This window comes from Bufo gargarizans, chromosome 5 (assembly GCF_014858855.1).
Source record: "Bufo gargarizans isolate SCDJY-AF-19 chromosome 5, ASM1485885v1, whole genome shotgun sequence".
NCBI lineage: Eukaryota > Metazoa > Chordata > Amphibia > Anura > Bufonidae > Bufo > Bufo gargarizans.
Window position 1 is genome coordinate 140,392,346 of NC_058084.1, and position 16,330 is coordinate 140,408,675.

At 42.3% G+C, this 16,330-nt stretch overlaps 1 protein-coding gene across 1 annotated transcript in view; it reads right to left on the reverse strand.

Moving 5' to 3' along the window:
* METTL4 (methyltransferase 4, N6-adenosine) overlaps positions 1-16,330 on the reverse strand; it is a 162,691-nt gene that overhangs the window by 127,662 nt on the left and 18,699 nt on the right. The window lies entirely within an intron of this gene.

The following is a 16,330-nucleotide window of genomic DNA, read 5'->3' on the forward strand; positions in this document are numbered from 1 at the left end:
AGTGCAGTATTGGAATGCTACATTGCAACATAACAAAACTGAATGTGGTTGTGTTGCAACCCATAAATTGGTGTGACTGCAACACAAAAGTCTAAACCTGCTGGATTTCTGGAGACTTTTGTGTTACAGTCACTTCACAATGTTGCGATGTAGGATCCAGATAACTTTGTCCATGTGCCATGTAGTCATCTAATCTAAGAACCGAGATTAGGCTTTGACAATACCAAGTGGTACTGTATCTAATCGCTGTAATGGAGAAACATGGGGGGGGGGAATTTATTATGAACTGTAACACAAGATGTGGTTTCAAAAAGTCACAAAAACAGGGCTTTTGTGACTGTTTGGTGTTACTTGCACAAACCTTTTTGCGTTTCTACACCACTCAATCCAGTTTCAAAAAGTGAGTGGTAAAGTTGTTGTGATTAGTATTTTTTTTAAATGAGTGTCACTCTAGATTTATTAGGAGTTTCCAAAAAGTAACAAAAAAAGTCAAGAAATAACTTCAGCAGGAGAGTGGCATAAAAATACCAAAGTAGCATTTCTATACAAAAATGTTAAGTTTAAAGGGGTTTACCAAGAATACAATTCTCTTGTAAGAGCATGCTTAAGATAATACCATCTGTATACAAATGTGACAATTGAAAAACTTATGATACGAGTGCCTTCAAGGTGGATTTATTAACCTTATAAAAGGGTTCCACGGTAATAATGAACCAACATAGTACGTGTGCTACAAAGAACGTTGTCCCTCAACCTGATCACTATATTACTGGCCTAAAAAAAAGCACTCAGCTTATATATTACTTATACACTATTTATCTCCCTTTTTTAAGTGTATCTATACTCTAATCTTAAGTTGTATATTTTTTGTTCTGTTTTTATCGAAGCGCTTACTAGACCATTATTTTATATTTCATGATATATGTATTTTTATGTGAACTTATGGATATGCGCCACTAGCTCAAATTTGGATGCACGCTTTTATACCACGTGACATCCACTTAATACACTGGTGCATTTGTCATATATACGGTACATCTATCCTAATAAAATTAACTTTTATTTTTACTAAAAGCGTGTCTATATATTGCCAGAAGCCAGAGTGCGCCCCGAACATAGAGAGATAGAGATGATAGAGATAGAGATGATAGAGATAGAGATGATAGAGATAGAGATGATAGAGATAGAGATGATAGAGATAGAGATGATAGAGATAGAGATGATAGAGATAGAGATGATAGAGATAGAGATGATAGAGATAGAGATGATAGAGATAGAGATGATAGAGATAGAGATGATAGAGATGATAGAGATAGATATGATAGAGATAGAGATAGAGATATATATATATATATATATATATATATATATATATCGAGAGAGAGAGAGAGAGAGAGAGAGAGAGAGAGAGAGCTATATACAGTCATGTGAAAAAATTAGGACACCCTTTGAAAGCATGTGGTTTTTTGTAACATTTTTAATAAAAGGTTATTTCATCTCCGTTTCAACAATACAGAGAGATTAAAGTAATCCAACTAAACAAAGAAAAACTGAAGAAAAGTCTTTTCAAGATCTTCTGTAAATGTCATTCTACAAAAATGCCTATTCTAACTGAGGAAAAAGATAGGACACCCTCACATGTATTCCCTCTTAAATTGGCTCAGATCTCACACAGGTATATCACACCAGGTGCACATAATTAGTAGATCGTTACTCTGCATGTTGAATGAGGCTTGCCCTATTTAAACCTCAGACATTTAGTTTGGTGTGCTCCTGACTGTTGAAGTGAGAGTGAGCACCATGGTGAGAGCAAAAGAGCTGTCAGAGGACTTCAGAAAAAAGATTGTAGCAGCCTATGAGTCTGGGAAGGGATTTAAAAAGATCTCAAAAGATTTTGAAATCAGCCATTCCACTGTCCGGAAGATAGTCTACAAGTGGAGGGCTTTCAAAACAACTGCCAACATGCCCAGGACTGGTCGCCCCAGCAAGTTCACCCCAAGAGCAGACCGCAAGATGCTAAAAGAGGTCTCCAAAAACCCTAAAGTGTCATCTCGAGAACTACAGCAGGCTCTGGCTACTGTTGATGTAGAAGTACATGCCTCTACAATCAGAAAGAGACTGTACAAGTTTAACTTGCATGGGAGGTGTGCAAGGAGGAAACCTTTGCTTTCCAAGAGAAACATCGAGGCCAGACTGACATTTGCCAGAGATAAAGTTGACAAAGACCAGGACTTCTGGAATAATGTTCTTTGGACAGATGAGTCCAAAATTGAATTATTTGGACACAACAGCAGAGGACATGTTTGGCGTAAACCAAACACAGCATTCCAAGAAAAGAACCTCATACCAACTGTGAAGCATGGAGGTGGAAGTGTCATGGTTTGGGGCTGCTTTGCTGCAGCAGGACCTGGTCAGCTCACCATCATAGAATCCACGATGAATTCTACTGTGTATCAGAAGGTGCTTGAAGAACATGTGAGACCATCAGTTAGAAAATTAAAGCTGAAGCGGAACTGGACCATGCAACATGACAATGACCCAAAACATACTAGTAAATCAACCAAAGATTGGCTGAAAAAGAAGAAATGGAGAGTCCTGGAATGGCCAAGTCAAAGTCCAGATTTGAATCCCATTGAGATGCTGTGGGGTGACTTGAAAAGGGCTGTACGTGCAAGAAACCCCTCAAACATCTCACAGCTGAAAAAGTTCTGCATTGAGGAGTGGGGTAAAATTTCCTCAGACCGATGTCGAAGACTGGTAGATGGCTACAAGAACCGTCTCACTGCAGTTATTTCAGCCAAAGGAGGTAACACTCGCTATTAGGGGCAAGGGTGTCCTATCTTTTTCCTCAGTTAGAATAGGCATTTTTGTAGAATGACATTTACAGAAGATCTTGAAAAGACTTTTCTTCAGTTTTCTTTGTTTAGTCGGATTACTTTAATCTCTCTGTATTGTTGAAACGGAGATGAAATAACCTTTTATTAAAAATGTTACAAAAAACCACATGCTTTCAAAGGGTGTCCTAATTTTTTCACATGACTGTGTATATATATATATATATATATATATATATATATATATATATATATATATATATATATATATACACACACACACATATATACACACACAGAGATAGATATATAGAGATAGAGAAATGTCTATCTATCTATCATACATACAGTACAGACCAAAAGTTTGGACACACCTTCTCATTCAAAGAGTTTTCTTTATTTTCATGACTATGAAAATTGTAGATTCACACTGAAGGCATTAAAACTATGAATTAACACATGTGGAATTATACACATAACAAAAAAGTGTGAAACAACTGAAAATCTATGTCATATTCTAGGTTCTTCAAAGTAGCCACCTTTTGCTTTGATTACTGCTTTGCACACCCTTGGCATTCTCTTGATGAGCTTCAAGAGGTAGTCACCTAAAATGGTTTTCACTTCACAGGTATGCCCTGTCAGGTTTAATAAGTGGGATTTCTTGCCTTATAAATGGGGTTGGGACCATCAGTTGCGTTGTGGAGAAGTCAGGTGGATACACAGCTGATAGTCCTACTGAATAGACTGTTAGAATTTGTATTATGGCAAGAAAAAAGCGGCTAAGTAAAGAAAAGAAAAACGAGTGGCCATCATTACTTTAAGAAATGAAGGTCAGTCAGTCCGAAAAATTGGGAAAACTTTGAAAGTGTCCCCAAGTGCAGTCACAAAAACCATCAAGCGCTACAAAAAAACTGGCTCACATGCGGACCGCCCCAGGAAAGGAAGGCCAAGAGTCACCTCTGCTGCGGAGGATAAGTTCATCCGAGTCACCAGCCTCAGAAATCGCAGGTTAACAGCAGCTCAGATTGGAGACCAGGTCAATGCCACACAGAGTTCTAGAAGCAGACATCTCTAGAACAACTGTTAAGAGGAGACTGTGTGAATCAGGCCTTCATGGTAGAATATCTGTTAGGAAATCACTGCTAAGGACAGGCAACAAGCAGAAGAGACTTGTTTGGGCTAATGAACACAAGGAATGGATATTAGACCAGTGGAAATCTGTGTTTTAGTCTGACGAGTCCAAATTTGAGATCTTTGGTTCCAACCACCGTGTCTTTGTGCGACGTAGAAAAGGTGAACGGATGGACTCTACATGCCTGGTTCCCACCGTGAAGCATGGAGGAGGAGGTGTGAGGGTGGTTTGCTGGTGACACTGTTGGGGATTTATTCAAAATTGAAGGCATACTGAACCAGCATGGCTACCACAGCATCTTGCAGCGGCATGCTATTCCATCCAGTTTGCGTTTAGTTGGACCATCATTTATTTTTCAACAGGACAATGACCCCAAACACACCTCCAGGCTGTGTAAGGGCTATTTGACCATGAAGGAGAGTGATGGGGTGCTGCGCCAGATGACCTGGCCTCCACAGTCACCGGACCCGAACCCAATCAAGATGGTTTGGGGTGAGGTGGACCGCAGAGTGAAGGCAAAAGGGCCAACAATTGCTAAGCATCTCTGGGAACTCCTTCAAGACTGTTGGAAGACCATTTTAGGTGACTACCTCTTCAAGAGAATGCCAAGAGTGTGCAAAGCAGTAAACAAAGCAAAAAGGTGGCTACTTTGAAGAACCAAGAATATGACATATTTTCAGTTGTTTCACACTTTTTTGTTATGTATATAATTCCACATGTGTTAATTCATAGTTTTGATGCCTTCAGTGTGAATCTACAATTTTCATAGTCATGAAAATAAAGAAAACTCTTTGAATGAGAAGGTGTGTCCAAACTTTTGGTCTGTACTGTATACACACTTGCAAATACCACAGCAGCACAGTCAGATGGTGTGCACTGGGTGCAATTCCTCTAGGGAGGCAGGCTTCTCCTCCACTGTATATATAGCCCAAAAAACAAGGCATCACTCCAGAATACCGTGAAAGGGTGAAGACCCCAAACTTTAATCCCCCAGCAATGGTTTCGGCCTACTCAATGAGGCCTTTGTCAAGCCTTCACCCTTTCACGCTATTCTGGAATGCTGCCTCGTTTTTTTAGGAGAGAGATTAATATATATATATATATATATATATATATATATATATATATATACACACACACACACACACACACACACACACACAGTATATATATCTAGCCTCCTGAAACAGCTATTTTTTATAATAAAAAATTAAAAAAAATTAACTGAAAAAATCCTACAAAATCTTTGTTAGATATGCAAGTCATCTACCACTGCCACCAGTTACGTTACTCCCCTAGTAAAAGCAGCAGCCATTATTACATGTAAATTATGTATGTTGTGAAGAGATCTCCTCAAGAAAACATTTCATAATTCAATGAAAAATTCAGCACCATTTATAATTCATGCAGACCTTGTTTGTAGACTTTTCCTACTTCAGAAGGGTTTCATAATAAAATTCAAGGCTGCAACCTCACAAGTGGAGCTCTTTATGGGGACACAATCTATACTGCCCATACAAACAAGTAATTCCTTTCAGGCATGTCGGATATTAAAGAATTATCATCATTAACAACTATTTAGCACATCTTCCTGCAGAGCGCTACAACAGGGAAACTGCGGTGATAGAAAAAGAAAACTGCATTCTCAGGTAAAAAGGCATTAAAAATCTTAGTACATGGCTTAGGGTAATGCTTCATGCTGACTGGGCTTTTAAAAGGAGAAGGCTTTGAAGGTTTACTGAAAAACAGTACAAAGTGGGTTTATTATTGGAAAACAAATCTTGTAGAATATGAAATATAAATGTTCCGCTGTGGGGTTTGCTATGAGAAGTGAACAGCGGCCCAGCACGGCAACGGCTTGTACACGGTATAACTACGAAATTCTAACCTCTGGCCCCTAAAATCAGAGTTTAATAATACAAATGAGGTACTTCAATTTTCAATCCTTAAAGGGAACCTGTCATCACCTTTATGCAGCCCATACTAACAGCAGAATAAAGTAGAGACAGGTGAGTTGATTTAAGCGGTCTGTCATTTCTAAGTTAAAAGCTAGTGACTGACAGGCTTCTACCTGGTTTTCTCCCTTTCTCTCTAGGAGAGAACTGCCAATCATCAGTAGGTGGGCGGGGAGAGCAGGAGATTATGTATAACCATGACTCTTCTCAAGTAGATTTGACTCTATTCAAGGCCTGGGCTGCGATGATTATGATGCTGGTTCTTGGCAACCACTTACTTGCTCATGAGTGACACGCCGCTGACATCAGCATTTCTGTCACTACTTTATACTGCCCTCAGTGAGGTCAGCATAAAGTTGATGACCGGTTCCCTTTAAAATACAAAACAATGAAGCATTTTTACAGTGAAAGAAAATTATCTATCATAAGAGGAGCCCATAGGGCCATAAAGTATTCACCTCCATGACCTGAAATATTTGGAAGCTGCCATGGCCTTTCGGAGCTACTTTTCCTTTGTGCTGTACTAAATTATTTCAAAATCAGAAAATAATACAAATGTACTTTTAAAGTAAAAAAATAAATTCTAAATATGCAGGGGTTGTCTCACGATTTATATACCATACTCAGGACAACCCTCAATGGGCTAAAGCGAAGCTCCACTAATGAGCGAAAAAAAAAAATTCTAGGACCTTTGGTTTAGCGCTGCTCATGTAGAACAGACATTCTGAGGGGATCTTTTTCCATTCAGAATGCATTAGGGCAAAACTGATCCGTTTTGGACCACTTGTGAGAGCCCTGAACAGATCTCGCAAACGGAAACCAAAACACCAGTGTGACAGTAGCCTAAGTGTCTTTATCAGGAACAATTGGCGCTCTACATTCACTGCTATTGGACTTCCAAAAATGGCCGCGTAAGGGACTATTTCCAGGAGTCCCATAGCAATTGTGGATGTTCAGCCACCTCTACATTCACTGCAGTGAGCAATAGCGCCCTGTGTTTGAGACAGAATCAGGTCCCAGAGGTGGGATCAGCACCTTCAGACATTTATGGTATATTCTGTGGATATGCTTTATAATGTTCAGATGGAAGCTAAACGTCGGATTCGGCAATGCGCCAAAACGACGTTTAGCTTAAGGCCGGATCCGATCAATGCCTTTCAATGGGCATTAATTCCGGATCCAGCCTTGCGGCAAGTCTTCAGGATTTTTGGTCGGAGCAAAAAGCGCAGCATGCTGCGGTATTTTCTCCGGCCAAAAAACGTTCCGATCCGGAACTGAAGACATCCTGATGCATCCTGAACGGCTTTCACTCCATTCAGAATACGGATAAAACTGATTAGGATTCTTCCGGCGACGGAACTCTATGCCGGAAGAAAAGAACGCAAGTGTGAAAGAGCCCTGAATTATTTAGAATGCAGATGTTAAGGGGGTTGGCCACTTCCTTTTGGAAATATTATTCTGACCATACAGTTCATATTGTGGCACAATAAACTCACGGTATGCTTTAACTTCACGTGTGCTCTAGCCACGCAGTCCCACGGCTACCTATGAGTGGTCAATGTAAACATCGCAGCACCACCACATGGGAAGCAAAATGGCGGTGATCATGTAGTTTTAGGCCACTTTCACACTAGCGTTTTGGCTTTCCATTTGTGAGATCCGTTCAGGGCTCTCACAAGCGGTCCAAAACGGATCAGTTTTGCCCTAATGCATTCTGAATGGAAAAGGATCCACTCAGAATGCATCAGTTTGCCTCCGATCAGTCTCCATTCCACTCTGGAGTCCGACACCAAAACGCTGCCTGCGGATCCGTTTTCTATTGTGCCAGATTGTGTCCGAGAAAACGGATCCGTCCCCACTGACTTAAATTGTGTGTCAGGACAGATCCGTTTTCTCTCACACAATAGGAAACTGATCCGTCCCCATTGACTTTCAATGGTGTTAAAGACTGATCCGTCATGGCTATAGAAGACATAATACAATCGGATCCGTTCATGATGGATGCATGCGTTTGTATTATTGTAACAGAAGCGTTTTTACAGATCTATGACGGATCCGCAAAAAACAGTAGTGGGAAAGTAGCCTAACTCATGTTACCAATTTCTTTGCTGTATACAGCTGCATCCTCTTTTGCACAGGCACTGAACCGGCCAGATGCAGCTGTGGACAGTAAAGAAAGCAGTCATGTCAGTAATTACACTATTACTGCCATTTTGCTTCCCATTCCAAGGCAACCATCAGGGAACTTCATAAGAGATAAAATAATGACAGGTCTCAGAGGGATCAAGGATTGCTGTCAAATTCTATTCTGACATCCGCTTGCTAGCTAAAGTACAATATGCTGAGAATGCAGCACGCTCCTGTCAATCAGAAGACTGATGTACTATATGTGTCCCGAGAGCCTTTATCATTGAGTTATGGCATGTTACTTCTATTCCATCAGCACATCTAAATACAAAATACAAAATTTAGGCAGGAGGGTTAAATGACTTTTCCCAATATCTCTGCATTGTTGCTCGTGGTCTAATAAATCTGGTAAAAGCATACTCCCCAACAGCCCACAATGTCGGGGGCCCCGCCTTGCATACAATAAGTCAAAAGACTGGAGGATGGTTCTCAGCTGCATTCACTTTTTATCGCATTTCCTATATTTATACTACTTAAAAACGCCTTTTACAGATTTGGGTCTCATGCACTTTTAAAATATACTATTGGGCCCAGTATTTCCTAGTTACACCTCTGCGCTAGTGATGAGTGAATCTGCTTCATCCTTCTATGGACAAAGTCGATTAATTTCCGTGCAGGGGGGCCCATACAAAGTTTTGCTATGGGGCCCTATGAGATATATGTACGCCCAGATCTTCCTGGATGCTGATAAGTTAAAGGACCTTTTATGAGGTCATCCCCATGTAACCAGTAATAAGTGGTCACATAGGATGATATCATTAAAGGTCCTTTAACTTATCCGCATTCAGCACCGCAAGGATGCAGTGAGTTTCTCTCTCGCCTGCCCTCCTATTCTCCCCCTCCTTCCCTCCCTGACACTTCCCCAGCAGGCCACAAGGCTTTTTCACTGGTGGCAGCGGCTGGCTGAGTCAGTGAGAGGTGGGAGGGACCCTCTCCCTCATTCTCCACTGTGCGACCGTGCAGATTAAGGGCCCTTTACTCGGGACAATATTTCAGCAGATTGTCGGGAAGGAAGCATTCCTTCCGGATAATCTGCTGATCACTAGCGGAGGAGACAGGTGCATTTAAATGCAGCGATCTCTTCCAGAGCATGGGGAGGAGCAATCGTTAATGCCATCGCTCTTCCACATAAAGGACTTCTTGTTTGCCGGCAGGAGATCGTATTTACACAGCACAATCTGCTACCGGTAATTGATCATTTTTGCGTGCGCACAGACAACCGGATTACCTGATGAGCAAGTGTTTTCCATACGCCTCCCCAACGGCGCTAACCAGGAGGGTACCTCGTCTCCCAGGGACAGGAAACAATGTAGAGAACAAAGTTTAAAAGCCTCCTCCCCTTTACCTTCTCTAGTTGTTTCCTGTCCCTCTGGGATGAGGTAGAAAACTAGCGGGTTCCCCCTGCCATCTTCTTTTTCACTCAGCCTTTGGTAAGTAGTCCCTGGCATCCAGAAGGGCTGTAGCAGATCAGCAGAGTTCCAGGACGAGAGACAGTTCCCGCCGCTTGCTTTGGCGCAAGTCCTTCTCTTCAGGGCAGCCCCGGCTCATATCGTAGCCTACAGAGGGAACGGAAGGAACGCGAGATGCTGTTGGGCCGAAGTCTCGCGTGATCGGGTCACATGGTCACGGCAGATGCCGCAAGACTTCCCGGCTGTACCAGGTGACCAGGAAGTGGTTAAGAATGCAGTATGGAGATCCGGATGCCGTGTAGAGAGTGTTTGGCGTCCCGGATTAAGCGCTGACTATGTCGCTCCCCTTGGAGAAGCCTTCCGACACCCCTAAGGCCCTCAGCCCGGTAAGCCTCCTCTTGGGAGAGAATTGTTTTTCTTTTCTTCACATTGTGCCACTGTTTTGGTTCACTGGTGGAGGTTCCCCACTCATTTCCCACTCCTTAGTTAGGAGTTGTTTTCTGTGCTTTCAAAGCAGAGAGGCCGGAAGGAGTGGGGAAACTGCGCCGAAAAAGAAGTGTGCAATCTGTAAAAAGAAGCTGGCAGGTCACAGTAAGAGACCTATCTGCCAGAAATGCACAGACAAGATTATGTCTGAAAAGGCCTCTTTCTTGGTGGATAACTTGAAAACCATTATTAGAGAAGTAGTAAGCTCGGCTGTTGAGGCAAAAATAGCCTCCCTGCCTCAAAAACCCTCCACTTCCAGATCTAATACAGAACCCCAGATGGATTGGAACCTGGAGGTAGTGTAAGACATGGCTTCTTCTGAATCAGACTCTTCCTCTGAAGATGAAGCAGGTAGACCCCTGGGTTCAATAGAAGAAACGGACTCTCTTCTGAAGGAAATTAGATCCACCTTGAACATTGAGGAGTCAAAAGGGATCCAGACTGTTCAAGATCAGATATTCAAGGGTCTAGGGGACAGGAAGAAAAGAGTCTTCCCGGTCCATGACAACATAAAAAATTGTATTTCTGAAGAGTGGAAGGATCCCGAAAAAAAAGCTGGTACCTCTAAAAGTATTTAAAAGGAAATATCCCTTTAACGAGGATGACTCAGTCCACTGGGTTAAGACTCCCAAGGTAGATGCGCCAATAGCCAGAATAAAAAAAATAATAAAACGTTGGGCTCTTAAAAGATGCTATGGTTAAGAAGTGCGAATCAGTTCTAAAAAGATCCTGGGAATCTAACACCGCTATGTTAAGACCAAGTATCACAGGCACTTATACAGCTAGGTCCTTATCCTTGTGGTTGTTGCAGCTGGAGGAACATTTGGTCTCAGGCACCCCTAGAAAAAGACATTTTATCTTCTCTGCCGATTTTTAAACCAACTTCAAATTTTTTAGCTGCCGCTTCTGCAGACCTGGTTAAATTATCCACTAGATCTGCAGCTCTTTCAAATACGGCAATGAGGTCTGTTTGGTTAAGATCCTAGACAGGGGACTTTGGGGTATCCCCTGTGAAGGAGACTTTTTGGTTCAGTTCTAGATGACATTCTGGAAAAAGCTTCCAATAGGAAGAAAGGATTCCTGATGGAGACCAAGTTCTTCCAGCAGCGGCGGTCCTTTCGAAACCAAAAAAAGGGGCAGACAAGAACAGAGGAAAAAGGATACCTCAGGTTCATGGCAGCCATCAAAAGATAGAGGTAGAGGATTCCTCTTTAACCAGGACAAATCTTCTAAACAGTGAAGATTATGACACTAAAAGATCCTGTGGGGGCGGGGGAGGAGATAAAAAAAATTCTGCACGGCGTGGGAAGAAATCTCAAACTCCCCTTGGATTCTGGACATAACCCATCAGAGAGGTTCATAACAAGAAACTAAGAATAGATCACCATCTCTTAGAATCTTAGACTCTCCTCTTGTTGTTAGAAAAGGAAGCGGTTATTCCAGTCCCAGAAGACCCCCCCCCCCCCCCCCCAATATTCCTAGTGAAAAAACCGAACAGCTCCTTCAGAGCTATTATCAACCCAAAATATCTCAACAGGTTCGTCCAATACAAAAGGTTCAAGATGGAGACTGAAATCAACAATCAATTTATTAACACAGGATTGCTACATGGTAATGCTCGACTTAGCAGACGCCTACTACCATATATACCAATTTATCAAAAGCATCAGAAATCTCTACAATTCATAGTCTCCCTAAAAGATCACCTAATACATCTACAGTTTCAGGTTCTACCTTTCGGCCTGGCATCAGCTCCCAGAGCGTTTACAAAAATGGTAGCGGAGATAAAGTTTTTTTCATCAGAAGGAGATAATTTTTATCCCATACCTAGACGATTTCCTCATTTCAGCATGCTCACAGATACTTCTGCAAGATCATCTGAGGACTGTTCTAAATATTCTCCAGTCTCTAGGCTGGAAGCTGAATTTGGAAAAATCGGATCTAACACCCAACAAGGTAAAAGGTCTTTTTGGGGATACAGATGGATTCCCATCAAATTACCTCCTTTCTTCCAGAATCAAAGAAGAAAGACCTAATTTGAAAGATCTCAGCATTTCAGCATCTCAAAAAGGTTTCATTCAGGAGAATCATGAAAATTCTGGGGCTTATGACTTCAACTATTCCGGCAGTCAAGTGGGCTCAGTTCCACGGAAGACAGACCCTTGCAGAAATTTCTCCTAAAACATTGGAACCGAAGTTCGCCTTCACTTGACAGGTCTGTGACCCTCTGCCCGAAAGTCAAAAGCTCCCTGTACTGGTGGCTGAAAATGTCAAACCTGAACCAAGGAGTTCCTTGGCGAACCACAAACCAGGTGGTCATAACAATGGACGCAAGCAGGTCAGGTTGGGGGGACCACTGCAAGGAACAACTAGTACAAGGAACATGGGACCCAGACGTTCTCCCCTTATCCTCAAACGCAAAAGAGCTACTGGCGGTATTTTTTTGCTCTAAAAGGCCTTTTTACCAGTCATTTACTTCCAGAATGTCAAGATCCTCTCAGACAACAGCACTACTGTTGTATATCTAAACAAGCAGGGGGGCACGAGAAGCAGGACTCCGTGACAGATTGCGTCCCGGATTTTCTCCTGGGCCGAGACGCACATAGAGTCAATCTCCTCAGTCCATCTAAGAGGAGAAGAGAACATTCTGGCAGACTTCCTGAGCAGGAGGAGGTTATTTCCAGGAGAACGGAGCCTCAAAAGATCATTCTTTTTGAAAATTTGCAGCAAATGGGGACATCCGAAGGTGGACCTTTTTGCTTCTCAGAAAAACAAAACAGATCTATTTTATTCCCTCATTTAGGGACAACCCAACGAGAGTAGATGCCTTTTCAGGTCCTTGGCCGCCAGGTCTTCATGCCTTCCCACCAATCCAGTTAATCCCAAAGGTCCTGACGAAGATTGCAGAAGAACGCTCTCACGTAATCCTGATTGCCCCATATTGGCCAAAAAGGGAATGGTTTCTCCTGCTTCCAAGTTTTCCAGAAAGCGGTACTGGATTCTTCCTCAGATCCCGGACCTTCTGCTTCAAGGACCGGCCTGGCACCCAAAAATCAACTAGTTAAAGCTCACTGCCTGGAATTTGAACGGTCCATCCTGAAGTCAAAAGGATTATCAGATGCCGTTATCAACACTCTTCTTTCCAGCAAAAAACTGGTCACGTCCAACATCTATCTTAGAACTTGGAAGACCTTTCTCCAATTTTCCAAGGATTCCTGGAATCCTACTTTACCACCTGATACTAAGGCAATTTTAGACTTTTTACAAAAAGGTCTTGACAAAGGACTTCGAGTTAGCACCATTAAGGTCTAGATAGCCGCTCTTAGTGCCTTTATGGAAGTCAGGTTGGCTGGGTTGGATTTATTAAAGAGGTTCATTAAGGGGGCAAGTAGACTGCATCCTGTTCATAGATCCACGATTCCTCCCTGGGATCTTAACCTGGTCCTTTCGGTCTTAATGGATAATCCCTTTGAGCCTCTTGACGGACTCTCTCTCAGACTCCTATACCTAAAAATGGCCTTTCTTAAAAGCCATCACCTCGGCTAGCAGAATCAGCGAAATTCAAGCCTTGTCCTATAGGCCTCCGTATCTTAATATTTTGGAAGACAGAATAGTGCTAAGACATGAGCCTTCTTTCTTACCAAAAGTGTTCTCGAAATTTCACTGTCAACAGGAAATATTGTTGCCTACATTCTGCGCCCAAGCAAAATCATCTAAGGAATTGAAGTTTCATCATTTTGATGTGCGTAGATGTGTGCTGTCTTATCAAGATTCTACGTAAGAACTAAGGAAAACCGAGCGTTTGCTGGTCTAGTACACAGGACAAAATAAGGGGCAGGCAGCTTCAAAAGCTACCATCACTCGCTGGATTGAAATTACTATCAGCATGGCATATAAAGAAAAAGGACTCTCTCCACCAGCTGAATTAAAAGCCCATTCCACAAGAGCAGTGTCGGCCCCTTGGGCAGAAAATGCCTCAGCATCTTTGTCTCAAATCTGCCAGGCAGCAACTTAGTCTAGTACATCAACTTTTTTCAATCACTATAGGCTGGATGTACAGTCCAACAGGGACTTGTCCTTCGGACGAAAAGTTTTGTCTGCAGCAGTCCCTCCCTAGCCTGATTTCTTTGTTAATCCTCCTGCTTAGTGCCGTTAGGGAGGCGTACGGAAAAGATGAAGATTACTCTTACTGGTAATTGGATTTTCCGTATAGCCTCCACAACAGCACTGGGTTTTTTACCACCCTGATACTTTGATTGTATTAGCACATATGAATATAAAAAAAAAAAAAAAAAAAAAAAAAAAATTCTCTCCCAAAATAAAAGTCTTGTTTTCTTCAGCATCATCCCGAGTTCTTAGGTATTTACTGGAGAAGGTAAAGGGGAGGAGGCTTTTAAACTTTGTTCTCCATGTTGTTTCCGGAGGGTACCCTCCTGCTCAGTGCCGTTGTGGAGGGTACATTTACACCACCTGATCATTGCTAAAAAGCATTATAATTAATGCCAGTTCGCGCTAATCTATGCTATTCTTGGCCCATGTAAAAGGCCCTATAGAGGGAACACTGCCGCCCAACCGCCATATGACGTCACAAAAACCGAAATGGAAAGACTGACATAAGCAAAGTTCAGCAATTTATACAGCACTCCAGATTTTACTTAGATTAATTTTATTTGCTTAGCCGGACATAGTGGTCCTTTTGATAACAACGTTTCGGGCAGAGAGAATGCCCTTCATCAGGCTGATGTAAAAAATAATAAATAAAACATCAGTAAATACATGATTCGTGTGATACATGATTACAGGAAGAAAAAAAAAAAAACTTTGATAAACATATGTAAATACAAGATTCTTGTGATACAGAAAGAAAATAGTTAATCGTCCCATTTCATCCATGGGATAAATTCATAATCAAATATTATGCAATATCACTTAAATATGGCTGTTAAGTTCATAATGCAGACAAATGTTTGTCAAAGAAACATACAAAAAGCCGGAATTAGACTTACCGGTAATTCAGTTTCCACAAGATCACCACGACGGCTACAAGGAGATTGACCCCTGACCTCTGTAGGGGCAGGAACAGAGAGAGGGTTTAAATCCCCCCCTCCCACCACCAGCACCAGTGTGTCCAAAATTACAGAGACAGAAATAAGTGGTGAGAACAGAAAATTAATGAACCGAGAGGGTATTACTTCATAACCTCCCAGGTAAGACTAAGGAAGGGTAGGGAATATATGTGCCGTCGTGGTGATCTCGTGGAAACTGAATTACCGGTAAGTCTAATTCCGGCTTTCCACCTCATCACCACGACGGCTACAAGGAGATATAAAAAATTATAGCTTAGGGGGGGACGACCGCCTGAAGGACCTTACGTCCAAAAGACAAGTCTGAAGTAGATAGGTCTAACCTATAGTGTTTAGTAAAGGTGTGGATGTTAGACCAAGTAGCAGCTTTACAGATATCCTCAAGAGAAGCTCCGGCCCGCTCGGCCTGGGAGGAGGACATAGCCCGGGTAGAGTGAGCTCTCAAATTTGGGGGGCACGACAGACCTTGGGACTCATAGGAGATGGAAATAGAATCCTTTATCCACCGTGCTAAGGAGGACCTGGAGGCTTTTTGACCCTTATTCTTACCTGAGAATAAGACAAACAGGTTGCTGGATATACGGAAACCTTTTGATACCTCGAGATACCGTAAGACAGAACGTCTTACATCTAGAGAGTGGAAGCTAGATTCCCTAGTATTAGAGGGATTACTGCAAAAGGAGGGTAAGACTATCTCCTGGTTACGGTGGAAATCTGATACCACTTTAGGCAAAAAACCTGGATCTAACTTAAGAATGATTCTGTCATCGGTGATACGGAGATAGGGTTCCTGTATCGATAGTGCTTGGATCTCGCCTAGCCTTCTTGCGGACGTGATGGCCACCAAGAATGCAGTCTTAAGCGATAGATGTTTGGTGGAACAACTAGATAGGGGCTCAAACGGAGCAAGAGTCAAGCCAGTGAGTACCGTATTGAGGTCCCAGTTGGGGATCCTAGATTTTAGAGAGGGACGTAGTCGGGAGGCAGCTCTCATGAATCTTTTAATCCAGCGATGACTGGCTAGATCTTGATCAAAGAAGCAGGCAAGTGCCGAGACCTGTACCCTCAGGGTAGAGGGTCTAAGACCTAATTCAAGCCCCTGCTGGAGGAAGTCCAAGATTTTCAAAAAATTGGGCGGCTCTAAATTTGGGGCAGGGTTGCCCATCCAGGTACAGAATCTCTTCCAGATCTTTAAGTAAATTGAGAAGGTAACCTTCTTTCTACTCGCTTTTAGGGTGGCTAT